The sequence below is a fragment of the Diabrotica undecimpunctata genome, chromosome 3, assembly GCF_040954645.1.
Source record: "Diabrotica undecimpunctata isolate CICGRU chromosome 3, icDiaUnde3, whole genome shotgun sequence".
Classification (NCBI taxonomy): Eukaryota; Metazoa; Arthropoda; class Insecta; order Coleoptera; family Chrysomelidae; genus Diabrotica; species Diabrotica undecimpunctata.
In genome coordinates, this window is record NC_092805.1 from 80,463,878 (window position 1) to 80,476,340 (window position 12,463).

At 30.6% G+C, this 12,463-nt stretch overlaps 1 protein-coding gene across 1 annotated transcript in view; it reads left to right on the top strand.

The window, feature by feature from the left end:
- The first annotated feature begins 5,410 nt into the window (after nt 1-5,410).
- Nucleotides 5,411-12,463, top strand: part of LOC140436949 (uncharacterized) — a 243,695-nt gene continuing 236,642 nt past the window's right edge. Inside the window, exon 1 of the mRNA XM_072526131.1 lies at nt 5,411-5,654. The gene's annotated coding sequence lies outside the window, so the exon portion shown is untranslated. The remainder of the gene's footprint in view (nt 5,655-12,463) is intronic.

The window sequence follows — 12,463 nt, forward strand, 5'->3', positions numbered from 1 at the left end:
GAGATGTTATCACATTTGCTATAGTAGTATTAGTGGAACTATGGTGGGACGTTGGCCAGTAGAAAGACCAAGGAAGAGATGGATAGACGAAGTGAAACCCGATGCTAACGAGATATTGAAGGTATATAACTGAAGGAGAGCAGCCAAGGAAAGGAATGTTTGGGTGGATGCTGGAGAAAGTCTGGGTCCGACTTGATATGTAGCACCGTAGGGGTAAGAGGGAGGTTTGTTGCATTCCACTAGTCTTTTCTACAAGTGTTTTTGTAAATAGTAAGGCCTGAAAAGTCTTTATCTTTAAGTTGATAGAAATATCAAAGTTATTCGTCTTGTTAGTAATATTATAGAAGACTGTTCGAACGGTAGTTTTTAAGATCTTAACAAGGAAAATAAATTCCTGTTGTTGCTGTATACTATGCATCACAAAAATTTTTATTTAAAAAAATCCGTTTATTAAAGTGTATATTAATATAAAAACCCTATCGGGCTACATTTCAGACCGTTTTCGGAATTCCTATTATTCCATCATCAGTGCTATCTAGTTTTACATTTTTGAAGCCACTTAATGTATGCACAGCGTTAACAGGCCTTTTAGGCCCATTGCTGGATGGATCATTTCCATCGTTTTCTTTTCTTAGCTGACAGCTTTCAATCTATCCCTGATTTCCATCTCTCTGATATTTTCGATCACTACATCTCTCCATTTCTTTTTTGGTCTCCCTCTCTTTTTTGCCCTCGGAACTCTTCAACCAATATTCTTGGATTTGACCTCTTCTATTACCTTGCATTCTTTCTAGGTATCTGAGCTATTCTATTTTACGTTTTTTCACTACTTTTGTTATTGTAGGGTTAGCATACAATTCGTAAACTTCTACATTAGTTGGTCTTCTCCATTCTTCCTCTACTACTTTTCCTCCAAGCATTCTGCGAAGTATCTTTCTTTACCATGCTTCCAATCTATTCTGTATGGTTTTATTCATAGTCCATGTCTCGGCAGCGTATAGCATTGTCGGTCTAATTATAGTTTTGTATACTCTTATTTTCGCATGACATGCAAAGATATATATTTGGCCTTAATTATTTTGTTCATGGCCCCAGTACATCTGTTGCTCTTGGTCAGTCTCAAGTGGAGTTCAGTTTCTTCCTCACATGTCTGATCAATAAGGGTATCTAAGATCATATATTTATCCACCTTCTCGAAATCTACATTCGATTCATCCTCCACCTCCAATTTAAAAGAATATAATAGAATAAAAATATGCTTTATTGTCACTGAAAATTGTACAATTTTATGGACAAATCTTACAAAAAGAAAAATAACAATAACAATTTAAAATTTACTGAAATTACATAAATCGTCAATATTACAAAATAAAAGACAATAAAATAAAATATACAATCCATTGCAAAATTTAAATAAATTGCAAATTGCATAATAAAACCTAGGAACTTATAAGTTTAAATTGCTGCATGTGATACCCAAATATATAATATATATATATATATATATATATATATATATATATATATATATATATATATATATATATATATATATATATATATATATATATATATATATATATATATATATATATATATATATATATATATATATATATATATATATATATATATATATATATATATATATATAAATACTTTAGTTACTTGTACATAAAAGTACCGTTATTTCTCAGTTATTCGTTAAGAAACTTTTCTACTGAATAATATGATCTTTCAGATAGATCGGCTTTTCTGATTTTACGGAACTTAAGAAAACCAATTGCAGATTTAAGTTGCAAAGGGAGATGGTTATATAATTTGTTTGCCGAATACAACATAGATTTCTTTACTAACTCAGTGGACGTGATCGGTAAATACACATTAAAGGTTGAGTATACGATACTGATCTGACTGTTATTACGAAGCAAGGATTGAAGAGCTTCTTCATAGAATAATGCTGTTGTTTTATCCACGTTAAAAGAGAGTAAATTAGAGTGGGACCCGGTTTTTATTTTAAGTAGCTCAGACGCTATAGTTGCATGAAGAGTTGCAACATTCGAGTTCCTCCAGGTGATCCTGATATCATTAGCAAAAAGAAACATTGTTCCATCATTGTTAAGTTAATGATGTCATTTATAAAGATAAAGAAGAGTAGAAGACCCAATACTGAACCTTGTGGTGCTCCACATACAACGCTTTTGTGTCAGTATCATTTGCTTTAACTAGTTGTTTCCTATTCCTCAAAGAAGATTGAAACTAATTTAAAGAAATACCTCGAATTCTGTAGAAATTTAACTTTTTTATCGAAATGTCGTGATTTACACAATCAAAAGCTTTGGCATAGTCACAAAAAACAGTGGCAGTGTAAAGATTATTGTTTAGTGCTTGATAGATCTTATGTAGTACAGTATAGTGTAAAACAGTACAGAATAGTATCACTGGTACATTTATTAGATAAAAAGCCGAACTGACTTTGTGATAAAATATTGTTTTCAACGAGAAAGGACATAAGTCGGGCTTTTTAAGTCTCTCAATAATTTTGGATAGAACAGGTAGAAAGGCAATGGGTTTATAGTTGCAGAAATTCGATTTTTCACCACTTTTATGAAGAGGAATAAATAAAGGAAAAAATTCCTTTTTCAATGGAATCATTAATTAGTCAGACCATGACTTCCAACACATTTTTGGGAGATTTAAGAAAATTTTTAAGCCCCTGGTGTTTATTCCTTTTTTGCTCGAGATTTTCATGTACTTGGATTTATTGATATTAACTGTCAGTCCCATTTTAGACCTTTTCCGAATCAGTATTTTTGCTATAAAACACGAAGGGTCAAATAAAAAGTACATGGGTAAAAACACTTTAAATATGCTTAAGTTGTAAACGGAATTAACTTCATGGCAGCGTAAGATCGTAGGAGTTGCTAACCCTTAGACGAAGTGTCTCTTAGCACTTGTAGATATCAGCAAGACTAAAATAATACGCATACAACATAACAGATAAATAGGTTTTCTTTAATTTGTGACCTTCTTGGGGAGAGGGGGAGTTCCCTTTTCCCTCGTGTATCCGCGCCAGTCTGTAAATCACATGTTTTAAACTTTTGCCCACTGATTGTAATATTTTTTTTCGGTACTGCAGCGCCTCAAAGTTTTTCGAAAAAAAAACCGAAAAAGTCTGTTTTTCGATTTTTTTTTAATTCTGTTCTATTGCATCTCATTGAAAGTGTTACTGTGTAGCGTTTTAAATTTGGTGAAATATTTTCGTTTTTCTGTTTGCAAATGAATTTTAAAGCAATCAATATATTATGGCATTTTAAGTTGAGATTCTAAATATCAAGTTTTGGTATTCAGCTGTTTTTGTCTTTCGTCGTTAAAACGCAATAAACTGGAATATTTAAAAGTTGTTTCGAGTCCCCTAATATAATATTGCAAGTCAGGTATACGGTTTTTCTAAGACGTATTAACTGAGAATATTTTTTTTGTCTCTGTTTACATTAATATTTCCCTATTCTCTGTATGTATTGTGAGGTAAAAAATTTCCAGTTAACCAATTTAAAAGTAAATAATCAAGAGGTTTTTTTGTTGGTTCGTTGCTAAGAACGAGGTCAAAAAAGGGTAGATTGTTTGTTTTAAGTTTGTAGGCAAAAACTAGCTGTGAAACGTAAAGGGAAATTTATTTTGCGTTGAAATTTGTAAAATGTAAGGCATTAAGGAGTCGAGATTTAAGCCCCAAGCAGAGCAGACGTGCTACAATGGAGTGAAGCAAGAGATGCCAGAGTAGAAAGATTTTTTTTTGTGTTATGTCTTAAGACCGGTTAAGGTGATAATACTCTCTGCAATATGGCAGTTTAGAACATAGTAATAACCATAAGATTTGTGAACCGGCACTGAAGAAATTTGGAAAATTATTAAATAGGATGTCCCCGTTGTCAGCTTGCTTCCTCCACAGAAAATAATTCTACATCTCTTGATTGTTCGTCCCTGAGTATGGAAATGTTTTGCTTTGTCCCTGTTGGAGAATATGTCCAGATAGAGTCCCATAGATGTTAACAAGTTTTTTTTGAAAGTTAAGTGCTAAACAGTGAAATCAAGGTAACAATTAACATTTTAAATTTTAAAGTAAAGACAATTTTTTTGATAATTATTAATAATTGCTTTCATTAAAATTTAAAAGGATTTGTAATATTTAATAAATTGTAAATTTTATGGTTTAACTTAGTTGTCATTTTAATTGTTTTTTTAATTTAATGCTAACATATGACAGATAGCTTCATTTATTTCGATATTTATTTGTTTTGTTTGTTTTAAAAAAAGGTTAATCTCTGTGCGTTAATATTTGTAAGTTTTTGTAGTATCTCCAACCCCTTTGTAAACGGAGTTTGTAAACGGACACATGTAAGTTTTTTATTCTGTATTTGGCAACTATTTATATAATATATTTTTTTATGCCATTTATATGTTTAATAACTGTTTGTATGAGACAAAAATAAACGTTTTGATTTGTTTCTCTGATCATTGTTTGTATTTATTATAGAAAATCTCCTAACCTTTTTGTGTGAAGAGCCCTTTTCTTCTTTCCTCCAGCAAGTTTAAAATCCTTCAAAGCGGCGCCCTTGTTCTAAATTGCTAGAAGCCCTTCCTTGTTGTTTTATTTGCCCAGTTGCCCAGGAGATTTGTGTAAGTACCCCTTTGTTTCATTTTCTTATAGCTGCCCCAATCCTAACCCTTGTCGTTCACTTATCCACGACCCCAGCTCTCCAACAACCAACTGAGTGTCGTTCGCATCAGTAACGATTGTTTTGCTTGCCCTATATTCACCCCCATAGTTTCTGTCCCCTATTTATAGCCCATAATCTTACCCTATGGTAGGCAAAATAATTTCGTTACAACTTGGTGTTACGGCTGTCAGTTTGCACACGAATATAAATTTATCGCTGTACCAGCTAGACCGTATAAATCAGTCTGTCTTGCCCGTGGAGGGATTGATGTGTCCTGTAAATTTGTTGGTGGGTAAGGTACGTGAGGTATTTCTTCTTTGAGTATTTAAGAAATACGTTGTCAAAAAATGGATAAATAGTATGGGGCATTTTTCGTGATATTTTCCAAAAAAATGCTAACATACAACATAGTTTCCTTTGATAAGGAAAAAAAATATATTGAATCCTATTTAATTTAAATTATTATGCATTTTGTATGAATTTATACTGGAACCTTTTTAGTCATGATCAATTTCCGTAAGAATAAAATATGCAAGAATATACTTCCTGTCCTGTAGCCGTATTCGAATGTCTTTCTAGTCTTGCACTAACGGGCTACTCCATTACTGGCATAACACGAATCCAACAGGTGAACCACTCTTTAGCATACCTGCAGACATTAACCGTCGAGAGTGAGCGTGAGAGAGACGGACAACCACATCGAAAACAAAGACGGAGGTAGAATCGCAGCCTCCGGTTCATTTCATTTCATGCAGACCGCTCCCGCTTGTTACATCGGTGAATAGTTCAAAAACGAACCCAACGTTCTTTCTACTCAACAGTTTGTTCGGTAGATACGCGAATTTTTTCGTATTTACGCGTAACCGGGGTGAGTTTACAAGTGTTACCTTTCTGGATTTTCTTTGCACTTTATGGAGACTGCCCTTTAAATCATAGGTAAGCTTTTGTCTTTTGTTTGTGTAAAAAAATGAATGTTGATTTGGCCTCCACGGTACACCTCTGCTCAAGAAACGACACATTTGTACAGTGTGACGTAATTGGCACTCGAACCGAGATGAAAGTACAAGTCTTCAAGAGTCATATGAATTCTTTACTCATACATCTAAAATAACTGTTGCAAGTTTGTTTTTTAAATATTTCTTAACATCCATTAAGTATTTGTCGGAAAATTAATTAGATACCTCACAACTAAACTTTAAAGAAAAAACACTCACTGTTTATACCATATATATTTTACTTTTACAGCATAGCTAAAAACAAGGAATATAGATGCATAATATGTCTATACTAATTGCTAAAGTGATGGCTAAAGTGTTCAGTTTATATTTTAACGGAGAATGGAAAATATATTACTTATTGCCTTTAGTTCTGATATTGTCGGTAAACGTAAAATATTTTTATCAAAAATAACCTACCAGTGTTTAATAAATATGTCCATAAATAACATATTGGCCAAACAAAACGTTTAAACAACGATCAAAAGATGTATATTCTTCTTCCTTACCTTTTCCTTTTTCAAGGGTCGCTGTTCCTTACTCTTTTTTACCACTTATTTCTGCCCATCGTGTCTTCTTCAGCTATATCCTTCGTCCTACATAGTTTTCATTTCTATGTCAGACGTGACCAAACGCTCAAAAGTTGTATAAAAATAGTTTTAAAACTGATTCGTAATTATATGTCCCTTTTATTATCCCCAGTACTCTAATTTGGTGTGTGTGGCATATATTGTATTATATATCTATACACCAAAAAGACATATGAAATTATTTAAAGTAGGTATTTTTTCCCTTGTTCTTTGTTTATTATCAACATTGTCAACAATCTTTATTCCCATTATTGTGATTTATTACATCATCGCTTCTACTGCATTGCTCTGATTTTTTATGGAAATTCCTTTATTTCCAAGGAAAAGACTATGGATTAAAAGTCCATATCGTGCAATTTAACTTTCCCTTTTGATTAAGCAATAGTTTTGACAATTAAAAAAGTACATCTGAGAGCACTTTTGCGATCACAGGGTAATAAAATACTTTGCATGCAATTAAAATTTTACGTTTTTGTACGTTCAATATTTTGTGTTCTTACTTCTGATTCTCAGAACGATTCCTAGAAACGTCAAATATTCTTACGTATAAAAAATAAATATGTATATATAAATACGTATTCTTTATTGAAATTGTGGATTCTTTCCATTAAATATGGTAGATAATACACAAATTTCACCCGAAGATAGTTTCAGAACCTTATTTGTATTTCATTTAACCAATTGATTGGGAAAGTGAAGGAAGTAATATTCCATCTTATTCTCCTTATGCTTACGTATTTGAAACAAAGGTGACGATTTTTTTACTTTTAAACTAAAAAATGTGATTTATGCTATTAAGAAATCCTTACTTTTGAAAAATTGGATCCTGGTACCGAAAACTTATTGTAGCTTTATATTTGAAATTAAAGAATTCTCTTCAAAACACTTTGCAGGTACAAAAACACGTATACCTGTGGGATTATTAATACAAAATAGTAAAAGGTTAGGTCATAGAAGATGACTAATAAAGGCCTTTGAAATAATACAGGTAGAGAATGGAATAACAGTTATTGGTACAAAAAACAAAAGTCCGGTTGCCGTTGCCTACAATACTTATTTGTATATTGTTCTAAACATCAGTATTTATTAATCTCTCAAACCTTTAATTCCTAATTGCAACATGTAGATAATTTAAAGTGAGTTGTAATTACAAAATAAAAAAAAATCACGTTTCAAAATACAATTTTTAAATTTTAAATTGGTTTGGTGTATTAATGCTTCTAATAATTTAATTGTGTCTTTAGGGGCAGATCTTTCTATAAAGTAAAAAAGCATGAGTTATTATCAAGCAAGAAATGAAATTCTCACATCTAGATACAAAATTATGTTTTGGCTATGTTGAGATCATAATAAGAGAACAAACAATAAAAGCAGCAACAATTTAGGCAAAAGTATTTAGACAAAATTAAGAAGAATTTAGCTGGTACTATTTTCAATAAAGCATCCAACTTGGAATGGAACACATGCATGACTATACTCAGTTTGGGAATTCATGGTGGAACAATTTTTAAGGCAGTGGATTACAACGGTCTTTAAACAAAATTGTTCAAGATTTTTGCTCAGTTCTGTACAAGAATTTAGAAAAAATAGTATGACCACCCCGACAAACTTAGAATACAGACAGTACAGTATAACATGCAAGTGAGCTGTGTCATAAAAACTGTGCTGTCAATAATTTTCAAACGGAGAATAAATATATAGTCCAGTAACCTATAATACTTACTATCTATGTAGTCTTTGGGTTCGGAAGTGTTGAAGACTCCTTATTATTATTAATAAACCTGTCAAAGAGTTAACGATGGCAAAAATTAACGGAATATAGCGCAAGCACTTTAATCTTGAGCACTATCAGCTGTACAGTGAACCTGGCATTATCTGGTCATCAAAATTAACCTGCTATGATTGCTGGGCTATATAGAAAATAATGTGCATATATAAAAAGTAAAGGTCGACATAGCTCGCAACAAAAGAAAAAAAAATATAATAAAATATGTGTATAAGATAGAAGGCAACCGTATATAACCGCCTATCGGTCGTCTTCAGTACGGTGCAGCCAAGTTAGAAAAGAAGCACGCAGTAAGCTAAGATGTCTGAGAAAAGGAACGCCAAACGTTTAGAACGTTTCAAACAACAAGAAAAAGGTTAATGCGACCTTTATTTTACTATTGACTCACAATAATCTTTTTCTTGTTGTTTGAAACGTTCAAAACGTTTGGCATTCCTTTTCTCAGGCAGCTTAGCTTCCTACGTAGATGTGTTAGTTGTTGCTCTGAAAACCTGAGAGTCTTCTAACGTTATTGTCACCAATTGGTCGAATTACTCCTGTAGTGATCCTTTCCCAAGTTAACATGCTTCTTTTCTAACTTGGCTGCACCGTACTGAAGACCACCAATAGTCACAAATACGTATATATGGTTGCTTTCCATCTTATACACATATTTTATTTTTTTACCTTTGTTGCGAGCTATGCCGATACCTTCTACCTTTATTTTACTATTAACTCGCATTACCCTTTTTCTTATATATATATATATATATATATATATATATATATATATATATATATATATATATATATATATATATATATATATATATATATCTATAACCAAAAATCGGCTGGAAAAAAAATGACAGGCAGCCAAGAGCAAAATTTAAAAATCAAAGTCAATTTTGCAATTCTGAATTTCTTTGCTATGTATTTTTATTACAATGTATGCTAGGGTTATAATCTACATTGAAGGTATTTTAATGACCATAAAAATTAAATCTCATATTTAGTCTAATTCTGAAGTTATTTTCTTATTATAATATAATATTTTTTTATTAATCTATAACTTACCATAAAGTAAATAATATTTTTATAATAGCCATTTAGTTCTATAACTAATGAAATATTCTACAGATTAAAACATTAACAAGTTTTTATTAAACAAGTAATTGATTAACCAACAGACAAAAGAAAGCGAGTAGATACATTTAAATATCTTTTACTTTCAATATAATTGCCAGTCTTCTTCCTTGTTGCAAGTGTCTGATATTTACATTGATAATAATTCCGTTTGAAAGTTCTTTCTGTTGTCAATTCAAATGTATGATTTTCAAAATGGTATGGCAAAGGCAAATAGTAAGCGAGAATTAGTACTAATGTGTTATTTTGTCGATTTAATAAAATTTCATGATATATTCTAAATATTTTTATTCATTGATTAGACTCTCAATATACATGATAATCGGAAATAAGCACAATTTTAATTAAACATATATTTTTCCATATTTCTGGAAAATTATGGTTTATTATCTATTAAATAGGGAGTATTTCCTTTGAGCTGGTGATTAAAGAAATACTTGGTTTTGGCGCAAAAGCGCCGCTATTGCTTGAACGTGGTCTATTGTTTTGGGAGGATTGTAATCGAATAGATACAACAGGTACTTATCCAATCAACTTTTAGTTTGTATCAACGAAAAAATTGCAATTTTCTTGTACTTCTATTTTTTTATTTTAATGGAGTTACTCTTTTTTAATCAGCTATGTTTAGCCTTTTTTTGTATATTTGAAACAAGTATTACAATATTATTACTCATTTATTTTATAACGAATATTTTAACTTTAAAACGATTATTAAGTATAGTAATATTAGTAAAATAACTTTTATATAGTAGATAAAGGAGACATTTGTAAGTACATCAAAGTACCACAATGTTATATTATGTTATTCACTTTTATAATCAGATTTACTGTTGTCGTCGTTGGAATCATTTAAATCAATCCTTTACTTTTGAGTCATACTATGCAACGTTAATTTTCAAAGTAAGTACTTATTTTCGACCTTGACAAGATGTTTACTTACTTTTTTCCAGTTATCTACAGTAACTTTGGCAAATTGCTGTTCCACCAACACGTTTACAGCTCCTAACTTAAAAATAACATGTTGTTTTGCAATTCCATTTTTGCCCAAATTATTACTACAGATTAAGTCTGGATGATATACTGGAATTTTTAAAATATGTCCAGATTCTTGCAGTAACTTGTTAAAATATTAAATAGGATCCTGTTTGCTTCGTTTGATGATTTCATACAATTGCAGTTTTAACATTGATGTTACTAATGGTAACCAAGATATCATATCCCATTTTTTAGAATTACTGGTAGGTGCTCTATTAATTTATACCTTATGGTCAGGAGCATTGTCAGTGACAACAACAGATGCTTCATGTAAATTGGAGATTAACTGTTCTTTCAACTATTTTTCCTAATTTTCTGCATTCATGTCATTATGATAATCTTCCGACGACTTGACACATGATTTAAGAATCAAAAGTGTACTCTCTAGTATTTTAATATTGTCTAAATACTTAAGACGTAGAGCACGAATGGCATTCATTTCAATTAATTAACGACAATTATCTTTTGTTTTCTTCCATTAAATCACAATTATTTACAATTATGTAGGGAGAACTCATAGTTCCAATCCACTCTTACGCCTCTTCAAGCTCATCAGTTTTTATATGTCCCTAATGATTATGTAATAAAACAATATGTGTAAAAGCAAATGTGATTTATTGTTTAAGTGAGTAATACAATACTTTGCGGTTTCAGATATAAAATATTGCAACTTAACTGCGTAGCTGTTTCTATTGTTTCTACTGTTTTTATTTGAAACCAGCTTTACATTAACACCAGATACAGAAAAAATAATCCAATTAGTGACAGATTTCTACAGCATACTATCTAAAAAAAATGCCACTAACAATGACTTAACAAATATGCCAATCGTTTACAATCAAGACGCAGAACATATACTGGAAATTACATTATCAGAAATTGGAAAATCAGAAATGAAAAACAACAGGGCTGCAAGAGAAGGTGACTCTCAATGTCCTATTTACGTTATGAAACAATTTCGTAATGGTAATTAATATGCATAAGAAGGGCAATCTAACAGATTTTAAAAACCTTCATTCAATCAGTCTTATTTTGACTATTTTTTTCTCTTGATTTATTTATTCCCTTGTATAAATCGGGTTATAGTTTCAGCGAAATGTGAATTCATCCGGTATAAAATGCAGGCTATATTTTTTAGAAAATTTTTTTAGCTCTTATCCTTAAACTTCGATAATGAAGTGCTTTAAGCGCTTTACAGACATTTTAAATGAAAACAGAAAGTTGGCTTTTAAAATTATAAAATAATTCTAATACACAACTGGTGTAGGTACTTTTTTCTGTGCATCTTTGCTTTTGATACATATTAATTTAAATATCGTAGGAAATTTTAATTGCACAAATTGGTATACGCTGTACTGTTTTTAAAATCAGTGAAATCTCTGGTTTCGGTATTTTAACAAAAATTAAGTTGATAACGCTGCTGCACAAATTCAAATGATTTATATTAATTATTGTTAGTTCCAAATATTTACAGATATATTCTATTTTGTAAATAAATAGAAGTCATTATTAATTTTAAGAATTAAATGATAGGTAAACGACAAATTATCCAAATATGACTTTCTATAGAATTGTGTTGTTCTATAAATAAATTCGACCGAAATTACTAGAATAATTATAATAATTCTCCGTACTATTCTGATGAGTAAGATAGAAAATACCTACATACAAGATTATCTTACGATCAATGGCTATGGTATATTTATTAACATGAAATGTTCAAAAGAAAGATTTTGTTTTCTTGTGAAATATATAGTTGCATAAAAATATGTCTTAAAACAAGATGCAACTAACAAAAGAAGCAAATTACTTTTAAAATGGTAAAATATGCATTTATTGGCATATTTTATAGAAATTCAATAACATTAGAAGCCTAGTAATGAAATTCTTTTGGAATGGTGATCCTTTCAGGTTTTTACGATGGTATTCGTTAAACCATTACTATAAAAAATATTATTTTAAAATTAACACTTAAGTAGATTTTATAGATTTAAGAATAATAATTTTAATTAAAAATGGTTATAATAACAAAAAATAATTATGATTAATTTGGTGATTTTAATGCTGATTGATAATATTGTTGGGGATTATCCCGCACATCGAGGATAAATAAAAATGGAGAACGTCTGAGTGATATCTGAAATAACTGTGATATGGTTTTAAAATCCACATCTTTCAAACATCTATCTCGAAAAACCAAAACATCCTAATCCC